At 40.0% G+C, this 21,523-nt stretch overlaps 1 pseudogene; it reads left to right on the top strand.

Annotated features, from left to right (window-relative positions):
- Positions 1-991: 991 nt before the first annotated feature.
- On the top strand, positions 992-2,006 carry LOC136124611 (S-adenosylmethionine decarboxylase proenzyme pseudogene; annotated as a pseudogene).
- Positions 2,007-21,523: the final 19,517 nt, after the last annotated feature.

Raw genomic sequence — 21,523 nt, 5'->3', positions numbered from 1 at the left:
ACAGCTGAAGGGGCAGCCGTTATACATCCTCAGATTCCACAGTCCCCTCGAAACTCCAGTCCCTGGCTGCTCTGGGCCTCACAGAGATAGTGCCCTCACTGCAGAGACAGAACCGACAAGATTAGATTCTGCTGATTCAATATTACCTGAGGCCTGTGTTCTCCCAGGAGCCCATCATTTCCAAGGGGATTTGGCCCCCGTCTTTACTCTCATTATATCCCCAGCCTCTACCACAGTTTCTGGTACACGGCATGTACCCTTCCCAAAAAACTTGTTGAATTAACAAGGAACTCCTTTAGATTACACACAGAGGTGAATAAAAGCAACCCCCAAAATAAAAGAAAGAAATTAAAGGTAGTTGAAGAAATGAATTAGTGTTGCGTAAATTACAATTTAAAGAATCTGGATTCAGAAAATCCAAATAGCTTAAAAAACAAATCAGCAGGCTCCCACAGTATGGCCAGCAACATTAGCTAGCGCTCGCTCTACTCTCTCTAATGGGGAAACAGCAGACTACAAGAGACTGAGCTGTATCAGCCTCTATTTCCAACAGACTCACGTTCAACTTTCGCTCACAAAAAAAAAAAAGCTGGGAAAATTTTACTAACCCTTTTTTTTTTTAAATAGTTAATATAAAATTATAGCAAAGGGGCTTCCCTGGTGGCGCAGTGGTTGGGAGTCTGCCTGCCAATGCAGGGGACGTGGGTTCGTGCCCCGGTCCGGGAAGATCCCACATGCCGCGGAGCGTTGGGCCCGTGAGCCATGGCCGCTGAGCCTGCGCGTCCGGAGCCTGTGCTCCACAACGGGAGAGGCCACAGCAGTGAGAGGCCCATGTACTGCAAAAAAAAAAAAAAAAAAATTATAGCAAAAAAAGAACCTGAACTTTAGTAAGACAGCTGGAACAATCCGCAGCGGCGGTGGCAGCGTTGGGAGAAGAGATTTAATTTACTTGATTTTCTGTGGTTTTTGGTTGTTCGCTAGTCTCACGGTGATGGAAGCTGCACATTTTTTCGAAGGGACGGAGAAGCTGCTGGAGGTTTGGTTCTCCCGGCAGCGACCTGACGCAACCCAAGGATTTGGGGATCTTCGCACCATCCCAAGATACAAGTGGGACATACTTCTGAAGGATGTGCAATGTTCAGTCATAAGTGTGACAAAAACTGACAAGCAGGAAGCTTATGTACTCAGTGAGAGTAGCATGTTTGCCTCCAAGAGACCTTTCATTTTGAAGACATGTGGTACCACCCTCTTGCTGAAAGCGCCGGTTCCTCTGTTGAAACTTGCTAGGGATTACAATGGGTTTGACTCAATTCAAAGCTTCTTTTATTTTCGTAAGAATTTCATGAAGCCTTTTCACCAAGGGTACCCACACAGGAATTTCCAGGAAGAAATAGAGTTTCTTAATGCAATTTTCCCAAATGGAGCTCCATATTGTATGGGACACATGAATTCTGATTGTTGGTACTTGTATACTTTGGATTTCCCAGAGAGTCGAGGAATCAGTCAGCCATATCAAACCCTGGAAATTCTGATGAGTGAGCTTGACCCAGCAGTTATGGACCAGTTCTACATGAAAGATGGTGTTACTGCAAAGGATGTCACTCATGAGAGTAGAATTTGTGATCTGATATCAGGTTCTGTCATTGATGCCACACTGTTCAATCCTTGTGGGTATTTAATGAATGGAATGAAATCAGATGGAATTTACTGGACTATCCACATCTATCCACATCACTCCAGAACCAGAATTTTCTTATGTTAGCTTTGAAACAAACTTAAGTCAGACCTCCTATGATGACCTGATCAGGAAAGTTGTGGAAGTCTTCAAGCCAGGAAAATTTGTGACCACCTAGTTTGCAAATCAGAGTTCTAAATGTCGCACAGTGCTTTCTTCGCCCCAGAAGACTGAAGGTTTTAAAGGTCTTGATTGCCAGAGTGCTCTATTCAGTGATAACAATTTTGTTTTTACCAGTTTTGCTAAGAAGCATCAACAACAGCAGAGTTGATTAAGAAAAATGACGAAAAAAAGCAAAAAGAGAACACACACAGAAGAAGGTGGTGGCTGCTTTTTAGATATTGATACCAAGGGCCATGCTTTCCATAACCACCCCCTTGTAGGTGCAGAAAGCCCTAGATGTAATGATAGTGTAATCATTTTGAATTGTATGCATTATTATATCAAGGAGTTAGATATCTTGCATGAATGCTCTCTTCTGTGTTTAGGTATCCTACGTCACTCTTGCTGTGAAATTGAAGTGCATGTAGAAAAAACCTTTCACTATATGAAACTTTACAACACTTGCGAAAACAATTCAATCTGGTTTATGCACAGTGTAATATTTCTCCAGGTATCATCCAAAATTCCCCACAGACAAGGCTTTCGTCCTCATTAGGTGTTGGCCTCAGCCTAGCCATCTGGGACTGTTCTATTCAATTGCTACCAGGATTTTGCATCCAGTTACCTCCACTTACTAGAACATATTCTCTACTAATGTTATTGAAACCAATTTCTACTTCATACAGATGTTTTTGCAGCACCAATCAAAGTTCTTCCACGAGTCGAGTCCTCTACGAAAATGACTGCAGTTAACCATTTCGTGTGTTACTATCTCACTGCTTCCTATACTTGTATGACTTTAACTGATTCGTTCCTCACCACGGCGTCTCCCTCCCAACCACACCCCCTCCATAAAGCAATACACTGTTACACTGTGGGTTTACACTAACCTTATACCCTAGAGGGGGGATGGGGGATGGACCCTGGGCTTAATTTTCTTTTAAGGTCAAGGGAGTTTGGCATTTTTCGTTACCGTGAGCTCTTTTGGAATAAGCTGGTGTTGATTAGCAAAGAAGGTGTAGATTGATACTAGGGAATACTGGCAGAACTGTATGGAAACTGTATGCCATTCTGTGCCCCCTGTTAAATGAGATTAGCTTCTCATGAGTACCATGCCTTTATTAACTTGCTAAGTAGTAGTATAGAAGAATTATCACTAAATTTCTTAGCAAGGAGATTTAAGATAAAGGTTGTACTGGATTCAACAAGTCAAGTTAGCTCAGATGATTCACCTTAACTTTTACTTCTGTAGCCATTTCCACTCATTTCTATTAATAAAGTGCCATAAACTTTGGTTCAAAGCAGAACTGATGTCTTTGCCATCTTGTGACTTAAAAAGTTCTGTGACTTTGTGATGCATGTGATAGTGTTCTGACAGTTCCTCTTACTGGTATTTCTTTCTCCATGGAGTAACATCAAGTGATGAATGAGAACTGTTTAGGTTATTCAGACATGCTACACAGTGAAGCAGAATGCTATTCGTAAAACATAACACACAAAATTCCAAAATGGTCAATGGGAAATGCCTAGAAATACAGGCTTAAAAGAGTTTTTAGCCTTTTAGCTGTATCTGCTAATATGGACAATTCAGCAGCTGATAAATGAGCAAAGTTGACACAATTTTGTATTTCTTCTTGTCCTCAAACAAGTTTTGATTCTTTCTGGATTGATGCAGGGATGTTTTTGTTCCTTCTGTATTTATAAATGAAATACTTCTTTTTTAGTGTTTCTAAACATAAATTCTACTTGGTTTGAAATCAAGTGGTTGGTTGGAACACTTTTGACTTTTAAACATGTTGTTGATTCAAAGCTTCACTGAAGAAATTTCAATCAATGGATCAGTCTGATTCTGTAATTAGCGCACAGTACCTTATGTTTTGGTGCTATTATGAGGACCAATGCTCAAAGTGGATTTTGCTCTTGAACAGTGTCCCAGTAGATTTGATCAACATTTATTGGCTTGAGGTCTGATTTCCACCCCCCCGCAATAGATTTAAGACTTCTATTTAATGTCGAAAAACTGCACAAATTTGTATGGAACAAAGCCTAGAAAAATGAAAAATATAGATTGAATAGTAATCTAAATTAATCCTAGTGTGTATGATAGAGGAGGGAAAATTGTGGTGCCATAATTTCTCTCGTCATGGTGTTTGACTTAAATCAATTGAAATGTATTTCTGTACCACAATTTAAGCTTCAATAAAGGTTTGCTTAATTCATTGTCTAGTGACATTCAGAAAGTTTTCTGTTGATGTATTTTTTAAATAGTATACATGACCAAATACTAGACCTCTAAAGTTATTATAATTAATTGAGTAAATCAATATTTAATGATCATTTTTTAAAGATTTATAGGAGTTGTCATAAAGATAAGATCTTTAAGCTCCTGGGAGAACAGATTTAAACATTTTTTTTGTCAATGGCTTCATACCTGAAGCTCAAAGGAGATCATCTGGGCTATATACAAGGATATCAAAGAGTAGAAAGGGTGTAAGTAGTAAGAATAAGAATGCTAGAGTTTGGAGCTAGAAGAGTGAAAAGTCTGAAGGTGGAATAGTCTAACATTTATTATGAAAGAGCCTCTTGATGGTGGGGTGGGGGCAGAGTTTAACTCATGGTTATTTCTATTAACTAGAACAGAGTTATAAGCTTTTCATCATTGTGCCATTCAGGTACATATCTCATCATCTGGCAAAATTTCAGTTCTTCATCTACAATAAGCTAAGAACTGGAATCTTATAAAAATGTGTATTTGGATCTTTCTCAGAATAAGCTTATCAGAAAATTGTCCAAAATCTGAGTTAAAAAGGGTTGATCGTAGAAGAGCAGGTTGTTACATATGTGTGCAATACCTACAGCACCAGATTCTCTTACATGAACTGGTAACTGAGTTTGGCAGGCACTTGGTGTTAATCAGATTCAGGGACATAATCTGAAAAATATGGTAAATGTGGTATCACACTATGAAAGATAAAAGACTTATTGTCCTAGCCAGGTAACTCATCATTTCCTGGCTACCCACCTTCAAACTTTACATTCCCATCTACCCTTCTCTTTTTGTCATAATGGAAGAAGTCTTGGTCCTTTGGATTCCGTCCACCCATTCCTACCTTCAGAGATTTTGTAACTGAGTTCACTGCAAGCATGTCCACTGTTGATCACCATCAGTTTGTTTTACTTTTCTAGTTTTTTCCCACTTGCATTTGCTCCTTAGGGTCCACTTTGTTAGTCCTTTACAAGATCCTTTACAAGAATTGGTGTCAATTCTTACCCCCAAACTGAACCCTCTTCAGACTACTTCTTGCAATCCAGAATTTTCCTGAGTTGCTCAAACCAGAAACCTAGGATGAAATTGAGGCGGGGTCATAGAGGTCTGTTATGTGACTAAGATTGGAAAAAAACCACTGGCAGTGTCAAGAGATGTCCAATATGCTGCTGGATATGTGAGCTAGGAGCCCATAAAAATAGATCAAGATTTGTAATTAAACATCTTGATTGGATGTATATTTAAAAAAATAGTACCTTGAACCTTTACACCCTAGCTTCAACAGTCCCCAATTCTGCTTTGGTATATTCATCTGTCCACTGTACACACTTCTTATTAGGTAAGATTTATAAAATTGAAATACACAAATCTTAACTACAATTTTGAAAATGGATACTTTTAGCCCACAGCCATATCAGAACAAAGGAAGGTTCCCTTATACTCCTACCTAAGCAACAAAGCATTACCGCTACTTTCGTTGGTAGCTTAACTACTGTCCATACTTTTTCACCACAGACTAGCACTTCCTTCCTCTGCAGCTCTGAAACTAAATTGAATCACTTAATGCTTTCATTAGTATAAAGTTTTGAGAGGTTGAACCATGTATTTCTTTTTATTGCTGAGTAGTATTCCATTGTATGAATGTACCACAATTTGTTTGGCTATTCTCCTGTTAATGAACATTTTGTTTCCAATTTTGGGAAAATATGAATAAAGCTGCTATGAACATTTGGAAAAAATATCAACAAACATGGGTTTAACACATCTGTCTAGAGCAGGAGCCCTTTTCTTGGGGTACAGTAGGGAAATGGGCTGCGAAAGTAGAACCCTCAAAACTGATCACACATCCTATGTGCATTTTTCAATGTCTTCTTCAGATTTCGTTAATAAGCACTGTTCTAAAGACTTATAAATGGCAAAGCTCATCCCAGACTTGGCTCAATAAAGCATTTTCTATAAAATAAAATATCACTAATTATGATGTATTCCACTTCAACCTAGTGGGATTTTCACCAATCTGGAGGATTTCTGGTGGCACCAATGATATTGCTTTTTAAATTCTCTTACTATTCTCAGGCCAAGTACACCTCTGCCCATAAGCATTCTAAAGTCGATTATTCAGCTTGTGTATGACAGGCTGGAGCCCTGCCAGAGATGGATAGCAAAATCAACTACCCGATGGTAAAGCGCTTTACAAGCAGCCGTTGCCTCCAGCCATTTAGTGACTTCGTAGCCCTTGGAGGACAAATGTCTGCCTGTGACCTCTGACAATGCTTTCTTTACCTGTTAGCCCATTTTCCCCTCACCCTGCTCTCCACTTTGCCCCCAGAGTTCCTGCACACTCAGACCTACAAGTATTCCCAAGTATATAAGATTTAATGATTTTAAGTATTGGCAGGACTCTGGATCATCTAACCCAAAGGTTTCCACACAGAAGAAAGGGATCAGCAGAATATCAAATGGGTCGGATTTTACTTCCCGCCCTTGCTGCTGCCTCCTTTCACATACATGCCAGAGAAGTATCAGTGTTCTATGTAATAGTTAATTTGAGGAAAAATCATTTCCATTAGAAGAGCACACTCATTTTGCAGAGGAAGACAAAGCATTAAGCCATTATATTACTCATGACTCTTGGTAGCAATAATAGAAATGCAAGTCAGGCTGCCTTAAGGTTGAAGAAAGAGTGGAGAGACTTACTGGCTTATTAATAAAATGACAGGGTCCCAGGGATCATTGCTTCAGGCAAGCCTGGATGAGGGCTCACAAAGGATCCTTAGTACTAGTTTTCTATCTTGTGGTTTGGCTCCCTTCATGTGAGCATCTTCTTAGCCTGGCCTTTCACTATGACTGCCAGAGCTATAGCAAGCCCGGGGCACTCGCCTCCCATACCTCAGAAGCTTCAACAAATGGAGAGCTTAATTGCTCAATACTTCCAAATTAAGTCCTGAAATCGAATATCATTGTCCAGGTCTCTGTCTTATGTCCCATACTTGAGCCCATCATTACAAGCAGAGGGCGTGAAACATAATGATTGGCCAGATTCGAGTAACATGCCCAGATCTAGAGCAAGGGCATTAGAACAGCCTCACACAAACTGTGGGGACCGAGAACAAAGGGCAAGTATTCTCTTGGAGAAAACCCAGGGTGCTGTTAGTAGAAAAAAAGGATCTGATGCTGGGCAGTCTGATATAAACAAACATACAAAATCTAGACCTCATTACAAATGGGAAGATTAAGTGATATACCCAAGGTCAAATATAACTCAGGAGTGACAGAAACAGGACAAAAACCTGTATTTCCTTTTTTTTCAGATTGGAATATATTTGACCTACATTTCTTTACATCCAATCTAGGTGGATACATTCTACATTGCTAGGGCTGCCATAACAAAATACCACCAACCGGGTGGCTTAAACAACAATTGTGAGAAATTTATTTTCTCACAATTCTAGAGGCAAGAAGTCTGAGATCAAGGTGTCAGCAGGGTTGGTTTCTTCTGAGGCCTCTCTCCTTGATTTGCAGATGGCCGTCTTCTCCCTGTCTTCACGTGGTCTCCCCTCTGTGGGTGTCTGTGTCCTAATCTCCTCCTCTTATAAGGACATAAGTCATATTGGATTAGGGACCACCCTAATGATCTCATTTTAATTTAATTACTTATTGAAAGACCCCATCTCCAAATATAGTCACATTCTGAGGTACTGGGGGGTTAGGACTTCAACATATGAATTTGGAGGCAGGGAACACGACTCAGTCCATAGCAATGGGCTTCATTACACCAAGCAAGTTGTACGTACTTTACATAAATAAGTGAAGGTAAACACACAAATGGTGACCCCATACAGATATGGGTGTGAATGCACCTCTGTCCTGGCAATATAGACACAGGGGCACACATTTGCCATTTGGGTATCTTAGTGAGTGTATATCCACCAAGACGACCTAAACAAGTCAACAGCCTTTGTCCATCACAAATTTCATCAAGAAAAGATTACATAAATTGTACTTGCAGCAATTCTAACATTTTTTTCCAAGTAAATTACTTTAAAAAATAGCAAGTTCTCCTGAAATTTTTATCAAGTAAGACAAATCTTTTACACCATTTATACAAATGTCAGTCTCAACATTATCTTTTTCACACTCCTTATGCATAAGGCAATAAGGAATGGAAAGTACAGAGATTAATTTAGGTAACAATTACCATAATTCACAATTGCATTAGCACCTATTAAGGTTCATTGTTCTGTGGAAATTTTAATGATACATTCCTGAGTGAATAAAAGCAGAAGATGATTGGAAGTAAAATTGTTTCCATGTATGCTGACAGGACTGCTGAGTGTAATTATACATTTCAGAGGCGACCTGTTTGGAGTTTACTCCATAATTTTATGTAAATGTTAAATAACTTCATGTGTTCTTCCTCCCGGGTTAAATGCTAATTTGTGTTATTCCAACAAGGGGAGTGCTGCAGGGTTATTAACGGACTTGCTCTGTCAATGAAGCTGGCTTCTGAAAAATAGCTCCATGTACTTCAAAACGATAGAGGTGTCTTTGGTTTTTCTTCATTTTACATCTTATTGGTGGGCTGCCAAACTTTTAGTTCTGAAAACAGCTATTCATTGTTAAAATTTGTAGCAAAGACGCAAGAAGTGAGAAATTATTCTCCTAAATATAATCAAGTTCATTCATAGTGCTGGTTTGCATCAACTTCTTAGTCCCAAAAGAATACAGGGAAATAGGTATAATAGTTTTAATATGTAGATACACATGGCTCTCTATGTGCAGATTTCTCCCAATTCCTAGAAACTAAAGCAGAACCAGTACATAGTAGGTGCCCTTAATTATGTGCTGACTGTTGGAAAAGTCCCAATCTTTACAAACCCTCATGAAACAAACAAGAATAAAGTCTGCTAAAGCACAGTGGGCCTGTGGTGCTTCTGCAGAAATGTTCGCCCTTACTGCCCACGTATATATGGCCCCAAACCAACAGAAAACCAGAAAAACAGATGGAAAAGGGAGATGATATAAAAAGCAGCACATCCATTTAAGAGAGTTGAAAAACAATAATATGTTCTCCTCCAACTTCATTAGCAGATCCCGATATAAGACAATCAAAATACTCTGCTTTAATATTACAAGATACTTTGGAGAGGAGGTTGGAAAACAGTCAAATCATTTGTTTGGCCTCTGAGTGTCACAGAGAGGAATTGCAGGATGTGAGCTTTTGAAGGGGCCCATGAAGTCATCTGGTGAGGAAACACACCTAGTATGCTTCACAAAGACAGACCAGGTAGGCTGAGTACCAGGTAGAACGAGTACCTGCACTGCCTAACTCCCAGGCTCGTGTCCTCACTTCCATACACAGCCCAACCCTAGGATGATCAGGCTTGAAAATTCTCCTAACCCTTTCTCCAGGGGTCGGTGTTTTGGAACAAAAAGAACAGTGGTTGTAGGTTCAGACCAGTTAGGGTGAGTCTCAGCTCACTTGTCCAAACTATACCAGCCCTTTATCAAGGACATGTGAATGATCAATAGGCTTCCTTATTATGAAACAGCCAGTAAGGATCTGGGTGGCCTGGAATGGACTGAAAAAGTAGGGACAGAAAGACACTAAAAAAAAAAAAAAAAAAAAGTCCTATCTTTATCTGCTGAGGCTCCCCTGGGACTGGTTCATCTTTTGGTCACAGAGGGAAGAGGGAATGGGAATTGGTAGGATAATTAGAAGGCTTAATATTTATTTGAATTCTTAAAAACAATCATTAACAAAGCATTTAGGAACTGCTCTGATAGCTATCCAGCATTAGGTGTACACAAATCTATATTGTTCAACAGAGGATAATCTGTACTATGATTTTCTTTATTTAATTCTACAAAACTCTGGAGACTCGTATACTACGCTTCACAATTACTTAGTCATATCAATGATTTCTCTTCTTCATACGTCAATATCTAAGTGTCAGAGCGTCCATCTCCCTATCAGTGTAAAAGTTTGCTGAATCCAGTCCCATTTGAGAAACATTCCTCAAATAGAATGTCATCATGAGTACTACCATCAAAATCACCACCAATAAACATTAACTGATTTTCCTCCACTAAACAAAAGCTTTATTTCTAAAGGAGATTTTAATCTATTTGCTGGAGACCAAAAACTACAATTAAAAGTCTATAGTTGTCTAAACTCCAAAGGTTGTTGCCTGAATGGCATTTAAGTTCCCAAATTGCATTTGACTTTCCTTTGTGAGATCTTATTTCTCCAATATCTCTCCGTCTCTCTTCTTCCCTCTATTCCTAACGTGCTTATGCCTGCTGTTCTACCAACGCAAAAACATGTTTCATAGAGAGTTTCCTCCATCTCAAGTTTTGCCAACTTTATCCCAGTTTCACAAACACATATACAGAGATGTCACATGTAGTGATAACATGGCCTAGAGTAAGATAAAACATAAGCCAATAGTGGATAAATTTTAAAACAAGGCACTATTTTGGTGATTCAGATAGCAGATGTCAACTCAGAATACATAGTGACACATATCAGGAGGCAACTGCTGTTGAGAATTTAGGAACTACAAATAACTATTGAATCATTTCCCAAACAACTCACCATGCTAAGGAAGAAGTCAAAAATAGAAGTACGTTAAGTACTTCAGTTTGTCTCCAAAGTAAGGGGCACTGATTATACTTATTTTTATTCTTAAACACTCTTTTACTAATACGAGCTAATGTCTGTGTTCCTTCCTGTCAGTATCTGTCTCTTTACCAGTTTTATTTTCCAACAAAGTACTTAAATTCTTGAAAATTTAATAAAAAATTATTTTTAATCTATCTGTCTTTCCCATTAGAACCAAGCTGAAAGAGAGAGAGCAGGGACTATCTCTGTCTTGGTTATGGCTGTATCTCCAGGACTAGAGGAGTCTCTGACATGCAGTAGATGCTTGAAAAATATTTTTGAAAGAACTGAAGTGTGCATACTACATAGTGGCAAAAGAATTACTTAGTGGCTAAGTGGCTCTAAGAGTTTGCTTGATTAATTAACTGAAACCTGGTGGGCCACACTAAACCAAGATGAAATGCCAGGGCTCGGTTTGTATGTTGTAGAAGACAGTCTCCAAGACCCAGGGAAATTGGAATGCTAGAGTAGATCTGTCATCTAAGAACTGCTCACCCAACCCCTTCCTATACCCAAACAAGTTCTACCAAGACCCTTCACCAGAGCAGTGAGAAACACAACTGTCAAGGGAAGACCCTTGAGGGTACTTGCTTCACCATACTTGCCTTTGAAGCCTGGAGATTCTCTACCTATTCAGTCCAGGAACATCACTACTAATGTGCTGCTTGGGCCTCACCTATAGAGGCTCTGATTCCCAAGCTCCTGGAGCATCTAATTTCAGTGTTTTGACACCCAAAAGTCTTCACCATCTGTCTCATTATCTCCAGCATTTACTTCTCTTTCAGTTTCTAGTCATGTAGGACATCCTATGGTAAAATGATTAAAGTCCCTATTGAAACAACCCAGTCTGTTCCATCCAGAGCCCTCTGGAAAAAAAACCAACCTTCAATAGAATTGATGTGGGCCTCCAGTGCCACAATTCTTTAATTTCTACTGACAACGCTCTCTTTTTAGCAAAATGCTTAGGCAGTCTAGGAAGAAAGAATACAAAGTATATTCAGAATCACAGCCTGACTCTGTACCCAAAATCACTGCTCCTGTTTGAAGGTCTCATTTCTGAGTCAGCCCCTGTATACCCAATTCCTTCTGCACATTCAGAGAATTTCTGCCACTGCTATTCTCTGAAATTGACTTCCATCGTGACCTTTCCAGTTCACTAGTTTGTCTAAATCCCAGTAATGGTCGTGTCCAAGCTCTTTTCCTTGAATATCCTGAACCCCAATAAAATTGGTGAGTGTGGCTTTTTAACTGTCAATTAATGGTACTATTTGTCCAGTCACAAGGAGGAACTTTAGTGGGGTGATGGCTATCCATAAATAGGTAAATCTAAGCCTCTGGTCCAGCCTAGCTAAAACCCCCTCATGTGCATAATTTTACCCAGGGTCAAAAATTCCTTCCTGGGGCCTCCCTGGTGGCGCAGTGGTTAAGAATCCATCTGCCAATGCAGGGGACAAGGGTTCAAACCCTGGTCCGGGAAGATCCCACATGCCAAGGAGCAACTAAGCCCGTGTGCCACAACTACTGAGCCCGTGTGCCACAACTACTGAAGCCTGCGTGCCTAGAGCCCGTGCTCCTAACATGAGAAGCCACCGCAATGAGAAGCCCGCACACCGCAACAAAGAGTAGCCCCCACTCGCCGCAACTAGAGAAAGCCCATGTGCAGCAACAAAGACCCAACACAGCCAAAAATAAAAATTAATTAACTAAAAAAAAATTCTTTCCTTGTAGTAATTAAATTCATAGGGGCACTAGTGCATTTTTCAGAATGCTGGGATGCTAGCAGTTTTGTGAATAATGTATTTTAAAATACTTTATTATGCTTACTCCTAAGAGTGGCATTGAAACTGGGCAATGCAAGTACCATATTATTTGAATATTTTTAAGCTACATTGATTATTGGGGGATATAGCAACATATGTGTAATGATGAGATGATAAAGGTGTTGATTCACTATCCAACAGCATATTTATTTATCCCTCTTAAGATATTTTAAAATATCACAGTAAAATAAACTTTATGTGAAAAATGAAATACTTCAGAATCAGAGTAATTGTGTAAATTAAATTTCTAAAATGTACAGTTAACCCTGAAAGTTCACTTAGCAAATGTTTCTGTATATTTTTATAGTGAACACAAATTTAACATAGTAATGCCCCCCTTTTCTCTTTAATAGTAAAAGTGGATCCACAAAAATTCAATTTATTATATTTTTTAAAATTCATAAGCATTATTTAATTCTTTACAAATTTCTTGCATTTTGCAAAACCAGCATTTCTGTTAAAAAGGCATTATATATAACTTGAGACTTTTACTGTAGCTTCTTACTGGTTAAAAGCTTTTTGGAAGGGAATAGGACCTACAAATTTGGTAACTTTATAAGTAAGAATTAAAAAGGTTTCATTGTGATTATATTTCAGTCTAAACATCTCCATTGTCACCTGTGAAAACACAAAATACAACTCAAATCCTATAAAACCTATGATAAATTTTTTCCCCTATACATTAAATTGACTTAGTAATATTCTCTTAGGTAGATGTTTTCTTCCTTCTCCTTGGTGCACTAAAACTCGACGTTAAATCAAAAAAAAAAATCTAAATGAATTTTTAAATGTCCTTATGCCCCCATAAGTTAATAGGTATGTGGAGCACAGGACAACTGTAGAAGCCAGTTTTTAAGAAAAGTCTTAAATTCATATAATTTTAATCTTTTTAATAAAAAAAATTCATCAAATGTGATTTAAATTTTATATCTTTCTAAGACTTCTTATATAAATAAATTCACAAAGCAGAAAATGATCCTTTGACAGACCATGTTCACTGGCTTACAAATAAATTATGACTCTCTTCTAAACAGGGCCAATTAGGGTCACTTGCTATCACTCAGCAAATAGTTAGCCATCCATGTTTCCCAGAAAATGCTTCTGCTGTATTCGTATAAAGCTCGGCTTTTTAATAAAAATTCAAGGACTTTTCCAAATTGAGCTTGGAAATCTTAGTTTAAACTGTCCTTATGGTCCTGCATCTAATCACATGGAGTTCTGGTACCTGAGCCCACATAAGCACCAATATGGATTTCTACTGCCACAACCATTTGCATTGTATCAGCTTTAAATCTTGTTTAACTGAAGCTCAGACACCAAATGCCATTCCCTTGTTTCTCCATTCCAATATGAACCTTAACTGTTGACACGCTGCACATGGTTTTACATTTATGTTTACTTTACAGTCACTCGTTTGATAATATGTTAAGCTTGAGAGTAAACAGTCAAGAATTAGGCAAAGCACAAAACAAACTTTCAAAAATATTGCTACTTCCTATATGAAAACACATACGCACGTGCATGCACACACAAACACACACTCAAAGAATGAATTGTTTATTTTGATTACTTTCTATAACATCAAATAATGACTTGTTTATTTTGATTACCTTTGCTTAAACTAACTCTATTAGATGCAGGCATGCTCATGTAGGCCGGTAGTGAAAACTCAAAAGGACCATTCCTTGTTCCCTGCAGAAACTGTCAGTGGGACAGCTCACAACTCCAAGTCAATGTCCCCCAAAGTATGTTCCATGCAATTGCTGTTAATAAGTGTGTTAAGTGGCCAAATGATCTGCAAAACACTAGATTATCCAAGTTAATTTTTTTTATTTTGCGGTATGCGGGCCTCTCACTGTTGTGGCCTCTCCCGTTGCGGAGCACAGGCTCCAGACGCGCAGGTTCAGCGGCCATGGCTCACGGGCCCAGCCGCTCCGCGGCATGTGGGATCTTCCCGGACCGGGTCATGAACCCGTCCGTGTCCCCTGCATCGGCAGGCAGACTCTCAACCACTGCACCACCAGGGAAGCCCCCAAGTTAATTTTTTATTACTGCAGGAGTTCTCAGCCTGTAATAGGGTAGTGTGTGTTGTGATTCTGCAGAAGTGCTTTGAAGATGCAATGTGTCCCAGTTTTGTTTTACTTTAACCCAGAGCATCTTGAGAGTCTGAGGAAAACCCACTTTGGGAAAGAATGAGTTGAATAGACTTTCTAGGGTTACTGAGATAACTAGATAAGATAATGCATGTAAGTGCTTGTCACTGTGCCTGGCTCATAAATGGCTTTATGATTAAAATTTTAGATACTATTATGAAAAGTTGCACCGTTTCACATTCACACAAGCAACGTGTGAGGGTTCCAATTGTCCCACATCCTCATCGACAGGTGTAATTTTCCTTTTATTTTATTATTATAGCAATCCCAGTGGGTGTGCAGTGGTATATCACTGTAGCCTTAATTTACATTTCCCTAATATCTAATGATGTTAAGCGTCTTTTTTATGTGCTTATTGACCACCCATATATCTTTTTTACAGAAATGTCTTCAAATACTTTGCCCATTTTAAAATTAGGTTTTGTCTTTTTCCTGTTGAGTTGTAAAGGTTCTTTAATGTTTTGACTACTAGTCCTTTATCATATGTGATTTGCAAGTATTTTTTCCCAATCTATGGGTTGTCTTTCTCACTTTCTTGAGAGTGTCCTTTGATGCACAAAAGACTTTAATTTTGTTAAAGTCTAATTGATCTATTTTTTTCCTCTAGTTGCTTGTGCTTCTTAGAATCCTCTGATTTTATAGTTCTTCCTCTCACACTATCCAGTTGCTTCTAAATGAGATCAGTTATGCAAAGTCCCTGCCACAGCATCTGACACATCATAGAATTTCAATAAATTTTAGTTCCTTCTTTCCATACTCAGGAAGCCAAGAAGAGAAAGAACTTGGATGGGACAAATGGCTAGACTCAGATAAACTGAGAGAAACGTCCAAAACCTGAAGTGAGGACTGAGGGAATGGGATAGTAGAATCAACTGAATGGGACACCTGATTAGACATAGCGTAAAGACATTCACAGTTGCCAAGCTTTCTTGACCAGAAGAATGGAATGTTTTGTTTGTTTGTTTGGTTTTGGTTTTTTAACTGAAGTGTAGTTGATTTACAATGTTGTGTTCATTTCTGGTGAACGGCAAAGTGACTCAGTTATATATATATATATTCTTTTTCATATTCTTTTCCCTTATGGTTTATTACAGGATATTGAATCTAGTTCCCTGTGCTATACAGTAGTACCTTGTTGTCTATCTATTTTATGTATAGTAGTTTATATCTGCTAATCCCAAACTCCTAATTTATCCCTCCCCCACCCCCCTTCTCCTTTGGTAACCGTAAGTTTGTTTTCTAAGTCTGTGAGTCTGTTTCAATAGTAAGTTCATTTGTATCATATTTTAGATTCCACATATAAGTGATATCATATGATATTTGTCTTTCTCTTTCTGACTTCACTTAACATAATAATCTCTAGGGCCATCCATGTTGCTGCAAATGGCATTATTTCATTCTTTTTTATGGCTGAGTAGTATTCTATTGTATATATGTATCACATCTTCTTTATCCATTCATCTGTTGATGGACATTTAGGTTGCTTCCTTGTCTTGGCTATTGTAAATAGTGCTGCTATGAACATAGGGTGCATGTATCTTTTCAAATTAGAGTTTTTGTCTTTTCCGGATATATGCCCAGTAGTGGGATTGCTGAATCACATGGTAACTCTATTTTAAGTTTTTATAGGAACATCCATACTGTTTTCCATAGTGGCTGTACCAATTTACATTCTCAGCAATAGTGTAGGAGAGGTCCCTTTCCTCAGAATGGAATGGTTTTCAAGAGGAGTCAACTTGAGATACAGATTGAGATACCAGGAAAAGCTATGGAGAAGTCAATTAGAAATAGAAAGCCTGTGCTAAGGAATAAAGAGATTTATTTATGAATTTGAATTTGAATATAAATTTCAAAGGTCACAAGTGGAAAGTGATGTGATATCTTAAAATCATGAATAAAATCTCATCATTTCCTTGCTTCAAAATCATCAGGTTCCCACTGCACTTAAAACACAACCAGGGGACTTCCCTGGTGGCGCAGTGGTTAAGAATCTGCCTGCCAGTGAAGGGGACACGGGTTTGATCCCTGGTCCGGGAAGATCTCACATGCCGCAGAGCAACTAAGCCAGTGTGCCACAACTACTAAGCCTGCGCTCTAGAGCCCGTGAGCCACAACTACTGAGCCCGTGAGCCACAACCACTGAAGCCTGTGTGCCCTAGAGCCTGCACACAGCAACGAAGAGTAGCCCCTGCTCGCTGCAGCTAGAGAAAGCCCGCACGCAGCAACAAAGATTCAACACAGCCAAAAAAACCAACCAACCAAACAAACAAAACACAACCAGGTACATAACCTCAGTTCTGCCAATCAGATATGCCTATGGAAATTTTGGAAGTGAGCAAGCATCAGATGGGAAGATCAACCGGCATCCATGCAGGCAGAGTGTGGCAGGTTTTCCTGGGGTAGCTGTGGAGGGCTTCTAGCATCCAGGCTCTAGTACACTGGGTCTTAAGTGGAGGCAGTGGCAGTGGTGGTGCTCTACCAGAGTGATATGGAGGGGTACACTTGGCTGTTTTTTTCCAGCTGTGATGTTTCTGGATGTGTTGCTCCTGGCAGTCTCCCGTAGATTCCATAAGTTACCTAATATCCCTTTCTGGGAATATTCATTATCCCTTGCTGCTTAAATAGCAAGAATGGATTCTGTCATTTGGAACGAATTATCTTGACCAATTTTAAACCTCTTATAACATATATTATGAGGTAATTATATTCTGCTTATGTATCTGTCCCTGCCGTTAGACCTGAGAGCAGTGGTTCTCAATTGGGGGTGATTCTGCTCCATCCTAGCATCGACAGACACAAGAAATCTTGATCTAAAGTACTCAAGGGCAGAAGTCACAAGGGTGACTTGTTCATCATTGTATCTCGAGGATAGTGTGTGGCACCAGAAGGCATTTGATACATCTCTGGTGAAAGAATAGAAGAGGACCAAAGGCAATACTTTATTGAAAATCACTGTTTAGGGAGTGGTTGGAAAGAGCATACGCTTCCTCTTCATCTGATTTTTACATCATTCACAAGATTCTCTTCCTGTTCGGTCTATTAAATGTTAAGTGTCCCTGAGGATTCTCTCCTTGTCCCTCTTCTCTTCTCTCTTATTCCCTCTTTTCCTATTCTCCTTGGGGTTTTCTCTTGCTCACAGACTTCCTAAATAATCTTTTTCCATTTGCATAACTCTCCAGTAAATATCCATCAAAAGATGACAAAATTTTATTTTTAGCTCAGACATCTCTCCAAGACTCCAGAATTGCCTATCAACACATGGATGTTCACAGACACCTTGTGATACCAAACCCATGACACACACTACATGTCAGCAGAGGCACCAAACTGTATCTCCTTCCCAATTCACTCTTTCAGCAAATGAATGGCCAAAAACCCTGTTGCCCAGACCAGGCAGCTGGACTTCTCTCTCAACTCCATTTCAATCCTGACCAGGTGTTGTAAATTCTACTTCTTAAATATTTTAAATTACAGTGAATTTATACCCTGTTCTCAAACTTTACCCCAAAACACATTTCCAACGAGGATCCTGTCCACTATCTCTTAGTCAGCCTTCTTGTCTCCAGTTTTGCTTGTCCAGGCCCTTTATATAGTCACCTGTCTGATCTTTCTACAACATATATTTCTATAACGTATCTTGTCATATCCTTTGCTACCTTAGAATCTCAAGACTCCTCTATCTGGATAAAATCCAAACTGTCTCGTTCTAAAACAGAATGGTACTTATGATTTTGCCTCTGTCTACTTTCTCATCTGCCTTTGTAACCTTCTTCTCCTTCACTCTAAGTTTCTTCCAATTCCTCTTTGCATATGGCGCTCCCACTCTCTGAAACGCCTTTCCCTGAACATCTGCCCAGCCGCTGGAAAAAGGCAGACAATCCCCCTTAATTTTTATGTGTCAAATTGGCTCAACTCTAGTACCTATTCAAACACTAATCTAGGTGTTTCTGCAAAGATATTTTGTAGATGTGACTAATATCTATAATCAGTTAACTTTAAGTAAAGGAGATTATCCTTTGGACAGGATAATCTGGATGCGACTGATCCAAGCAGTTGGAAGGCCTGCAAAGCAGAACTGAGGTTTCCCTGAGCAAGGAAAAAATTCCCCCGTGGACTGCAACATCAGCTCCTGCCCCAGAGTTTCCAGCCTTCCCTTCCTGATGGACTGCCCTAGAGATTTCAAACTTGCCTCACCAGTCCCCACAATTACATGAGCCCATACCTTGCAACAAATATCATTTTACACACACACACACACACACACACACACGCACACTCTACTGGTTCTCTTTTTTTACTGGAACCCTGACTGATACACTGCTCACGCCTCTCTATCTGGCATTCTGCACAAATACCACAAGTATTATGGTAAATACTTGGTGCTCTCCTGTCCTCTCTCTTTCTCTAAGTTTCTCTGCCCCATGGGAAAAGTAGTGGCTAATCCATACAGTCAGAGCCAGATATTCAATGGTTCATATTTTACTAATTCACAGTTACTGTATCTTGTTATTGTAAAAAGACCAGCATCTTCTTTCAAATCTCAAGCCCAGGCATGCCCATGCAGGGGCACCCACAACCCGCCTTTTGCAGCAAGTTTCTAGTCCTTGCCTATGGAACTGTTTGGGTCAGTGGACCAAACATTCATTTGACCACATATAGTAACTGCCAGGATTATCATGTTCTTTGAATGTTTGTGTCCCCCCAAAATTCATATGTTGAAATCCTAACCCCCAAAGTGATGGTATTAGTTGGTAGGGCCTTTGGAAGATGAGTAGGTCATGAGGTTAGAGCCCTCCTGATCGGGATTAGTGCTCTTATATAAAGGGCCCCAGGGAGCTAGCTCATCCCTTCACCGTGTGAGGTTGCAGCGAGAAGACAGCCATTAATGAAAGCAGGCCTTCACCAGACACCAAATCTGCCAGCACCTAGATCTTGGACTTCCAGCCTCCACAACCACGAGAAATAAATATTTGTTGTTTATAAGGCACTCAGTCTATGGTAATTCATTATAGCAGCCCAAATGGACTAAGACACCATGTCTCCAATGCAGAAACTAAGCCATCAGCTTCCTTTCTCACTTTTCATGTGCTCAGAAGCAGCACCTGCTTCTTTCTTGTTCCGTTAGTTATGGTGACTGAGATGCAGGCCACATCCTTCTCCCTCTATTCCAGTTCCTCCGCTTCTTACAAGCGGATGGCTAAAGCAGGTCTGGGGTGTCAGGGCCAAGGAGTCTAGACTTAGTAATCACAGGCCCCAGCAACTGACAATTATCTGCATCCATGCCTAGAGTCCTCAGGTGGGCAGCCACGGGAGGAATTACCACTGAAAGCAACCCACTGTTGACCTGGAGCCTCAAAATGAATGAGCAGGCATCTGGTGGAGAGCAGAGACAGAGATTTCTCATCTGGCATCAGTAAAGACTTCTCTGGGTCACCTCACTTAAGACACGTAGGAGTTCAGGGTCTCACAGAGCTTCTGACATACCCATGGCCCTGGAAAGAGTAGGGTCCTTAATAGATGTAAGGAGCTTCACCTCAAAAAGGTCTGGGGATATGTGTGGAGACATGAATGCATGAGATTTCTGGAGGGCTGGGCATACAAGACACAAAGGATATTTGCTTGGTTCTTCCCATTTGTCCACAGCTGTGGCCTTAATGTACCAGGAAATGGGTGTTTAACAAGGGATTTCTGTGTTGCCTCTTGAGCAGTTAAATTTATTCACAGCCTCGAGAATTAAGAAAAAAATTGAGAGAAAGAAAAGCTTTGGGGGTGCACTGAGGCACAGGTATGGGGGATTTCGACAGCCACAGAGAGGAATCCACACCTGTGAAGGAATCCACAGCTACCGCAGGTTTGGTGGGACAAGCATGCAGCAAACAGAGGTCTTTACTTCTCAGAATTCTGAGGAAGAAAGTTCCAACGGCAGTGGCTCAGGCAAGAAGCCCTGGCCTTATGTAAGGCTCAGGGAGAAGCATATGGCAGTATGTTGAAGCTCATGATGGAAAATTTTCCCAACTGAGTTTAAGTGAACATGTTGTATACTCCAGACAGCTGGCACCCTGGCAAATCTAAAGACAAAATGATTTTTTTCCTTCGTACTTTCTTTTCTCTGTGTTACTTCCTCCACCAACTCTCAGCTTTGATCCATTGCTGGCTCAAAAAATAAGGGGAACACTGCCTCTATTTGTGACATGCTGTCTCTGGGGATCATCCATGAATGCTATTTGTATGGATCTGTGGCTATCATCAACCATCTTAGGAATCAGATTGACCTTCTGACTCTTTGGGGACATGGGACACCTTAGAGTCCTGGGGCTGGATGGATCCACTCTCAGGAGGATACAGCCCCTGGTGCAGCTTCCCAGGAAGATGGCACAGGCTGCAGCAGCTGCGTGAGGCTCTCTGACTCAGCAGAATGGGAAATGGAGGAGGGAGGCATTTTAGAATTAAGTGTCTTGGTTTACAAGGGAAAGGTGATTTCCATTTGGATTTCACTTTTGAACTCTAATTTCTTCTAGGACTTTAAGAAGTGATCCATTGCTCATATCTGGGGAATCGATACTGTATTATTTGGATCCATTCCATAATCTCTGGTGAGCTATTTTGGCTAATGGGCTTGGGTATAGTTTGAGATAAGAATCAGCCTGAAACTCAGCTTGGCCTTTGAAATAACTTCATGTTCTTTTATGACCCCTCTATATCATAAAAGCTGAACTACATAGCTCACTTGTGCCAGCAAATGATCCTCAGTCTTGCTGGGTGCTGGAAGTGGCACAAGGGGAG

The sequence above is a fragment of the Phocoena phocoena genome, chromosome 6 (genome assembly GCF_963924675.1).
Source record: "Phocoena phocoena chromosome 6, mPhoPho1.1, whole genome shotgun sequence".
Classification (NCBI taxonomy): domain Eukaryota; kingdom Metazoa; phylum Chordata; class Mammalia; order Artiodactyla; family Phocoenidae; genus Phocoena; species Phocoena phocoena.
The sequence above is the reverse complement of the archived record's forward strand: the minus strand, read 5'-3'. Positions and strand labels throughout refer to the sequence as shown.